The sequence below is a fragment of the Anneissia japonica genome, unplaced genomic scaffold, assembly GCF_011630105.1.
Source record: "Anneissia japonica isolate Jap-2015-1 unplaced genomic scaffold, ASM1163010v1 scaffold180_len884964_cov147, whole genome shotgun sequence".
Taxonomy (NCBI): Eukaryota; Metazoa; Echinodermata; class Crinoidea; order Comatulida; family Comatulidae; genus Anneissia; species Anneissia japonica.
In genome coordinates this window covers 570,483-573,803 of record NW_022696035.1, presented here as the reverse complement: position 1 = coordinate 573,803, position 3,321 = coordinate 570,483, and positions in this window count along the sequence as shown.

Here is a 3,321-nt window from a genome sequence, read left to right as displayed (position 1 = left end):
GAACACTCCGCCCCCATTAAATACGACTGTCGGCCTACATTTTATGTAATTAACATCTGACCTAATATATTACGTACCTAGGCCTATGTGGTTGGCTACAGATAGCTAAGTGTAGAGTACGAAAAGCTAAAAAATTTATAAATGTAAAGGAAAATCATCCTCGAGCAATGCTGAAAAGCTACTGTCTCAATAGAACAAAAATTCCATGTGGGACCTTGCTATCATGTATCTAACGGCAACGTCCTCGTCATCAACCACAGCACAGTGCAGACACGAAATGTGCTGTACATACACTCATCGCTACTGACTTATTTGAATGTGTGGTTACATAAAAGCAACTTGTAGCCTACATTTATTTCCCGTAGTATCTGATCTAGACTAGCGCCTATGCCTACACACACGTACGTACCCAGCCAGCCTATTCGTCTTCGTCGGGCCAGCCTGCATTACAGTACATTGACACGAAACGTGCTGCACACACATAAATTCATCACTACTAACTAATTTGAATATTATGTGGTTTACACATAAAAGCAACTTGTAGCCTACTTCCTGTTATCTGATCTATTACACACACGTACTACCCAGCCAACCTATAGGCCTAGTTCGTCTTCCTCTGGCTCTAGGCCAGCCTGCATTACAGTAGTGTACATTGTTCATCTCTCAGGGAAAAGACCACCCAGCCTTGCAAGCACCACAAAACGGCTCATTCTTCGCTGCCAAACTAAACTCGTGCAGACGCATTTATTAGCCGCAAAGCTTACCATTCCATGCCGTGATTGGTTGATAAACACAATGTGGAATCAGGCGATTTGTAATCTGATCAATGACGAACACGCTTTCATAGGAAGCCCTCCGTAGTGTTAAGAAATATGATTAAAAAAACATACTTTTCACATATTTCCCAACAATATTTTCGCAAAAACTCTTCATACTTTAAATTCCCCACGCCTTTTCTTCCATATTATTGCAAGATCGGCCTAATCGCGTAACAAACGAAGGAGGAGATAGAACTTGAAAATTTGCTCAGAATCATCATATAAGCCCTATCAGAGAGTAGGCTAAAACACCAATTCAATAAATATCGAATGTGCTTTTTTTTTTTTGGTCATAATAAGAGAAATAAATATTATTATGGTCAGTCCAGCCCTCTGGAAACATCTAAAAATTTAAGAAGTCAAAATAGTATTAAAAAAATCAGGACCCCTGCTTTTAAACTAACCCATCGGTGATACACACCATCTGACATGGCAAGTAAATTTGCATGCGTCAAGGGCCCCAACTGTTCTTTTGAACCAGGGCTCCTCACAAACTAGTTACGCCACTGCATCACGATAAAAAGGAACGAAGAACTGTTGATGTGCTTTTTTTGCTGCACCATCACAATAACTCACCGGCCATATTGGCCTGTGAGTTAAAAAATACCAAATCATATTCATTAAAAAATACCTACAGTATATCTTAAGGTGTAACTGATCACTGATTTTTCCATTTTCTCCTCTGAACTGATCGCTTTCTGCTTTACATGTGTAGTTGCCACCATCAGCTGGAGTTGCAGCTTCAATGTGTATTTCAAAAGCCTCTTTACTTGTAGTAAATCTATTGGTGTCTGTAGTGTCGAGTGCTTGTCCGTCTTTATACCATGTGATACTTGGGTCCGGGTTACCATCAGGTATACTACAGGTCAAGGTCACTGATTTACCTTTATGGACACTCCTTGCTGAGGCAGAAAGTATAGGGTCATCTAGGTCTGAAAATTACGAAGTAAATAACATACTTACTCTACGATAAAAACAAGCATATTCCACAGAATTATATTAAGATGGTACATTCCAATTTTGGCTCAAAGATCATTAACAGACACCAGCCAGGTTTGAGATCAAATTTAATTTAATGGCCAGGCATTGTGTAGCAAACATTAAAATAGCCAAATTTTTTTCAATAAAAAAAAATACATTTTCAATGCAGAGATTGTAAAAAAAAATCTCATTGCTTGTTTCAATTTTACCCGGACTGGTCGAGTGAAGTCAAATTAGTGCTTGTCACGGATTTCAAGATTCATGGCCGATTAACTGTCTATTATCATCCTTGAATGGGGCATGTCTTGCTTCTAGTGGTTCTTGCATTACACTTTATTCGCATTATTTATAATAACATTCTACATATAAATTCCTTCAATATTGACAATAATCAAGTTCAAAAGAACATTTATTTCTCAAAAGTAATGATAATGCATATACAAAATAATAAATAACTAGTCATGTTTGAGGGGCGAAACAAAGAAAGTGGAGCTTGTGTAGGGCTTTCCTGAAATAAACACACAGAAAAATCCAAGCCAAAACAGAACAGGACAGGACAACAGGAGACAAGTACAGACAAAGCAGACAACACGAGGATGCTCCGAAATGCAATTTTTTTTTTATTTTATAATTTTGGGACAAAAACAAAATGTAACGAGTTGGTAATGGAGATCGAGAATGGGTAAAAGGATATAATTATGCATAACTTGAAAGAGATGTTCTTTCAGTCTTTTACAGAAGTTTTTTTTCAGAGTGGGAATTATACATGGAGTGAGGGAGATTGTTCCATAACTTAGGACCAGTATATTGAATATTGTGCTGGAAAGAAGTGGTTCTATGAAAAGGAATATGAAGATGATTTGAAGAGCGGGTAAAATGACTATGATAATCAAAATTAAAATTAAGTAATGATTTAAATTGAGGGGGTGGGGAGATAGAGAAATTTACCCATAAAAAAATAAAAGCGCATTGCTGAAGATGATTGATGTCATGCATTTTTAGAAGACCAAGGGAGGAAAATTAAGGATCGGTGTGGGCTCGCAGAGGTGCACCCGACATAATTCGGACGGCTTTCTTCTGAAGGAGTAACAGTTTATTAAGATGGAAAAGATAAGTGTTGGACAAGACCAAGTTGCAATAATTCAGGTAGGGAAGGATCAAAGAACAGTATAAAACAGAGAGAATATTTTGGGGAACAAAAGATGATAACCTGTAAATAATGCCGATACTTTTGGAAATTCAACTTCAGATATGTATTTTTTCCAACTTAAACGGCTATCAATAACAACATCTAAAAATACAGTTTCATTAACGAGGGGATTACCTGATTATTAATTTTGAGTTGATTTATGTAATTATCAAGTGGTCAATGGACATTTTGAAACATAATGCAATTGCACTTCTTCAAATTAACAGAGAGTTTTAGTAGCAGAAAAATTTTTGATAACATTAGGTATTAAATTATCATTGGAGATTTTAAAAAGGGAGTCGATATCATTAGCCGAATGGAGAAGGGTAGTAC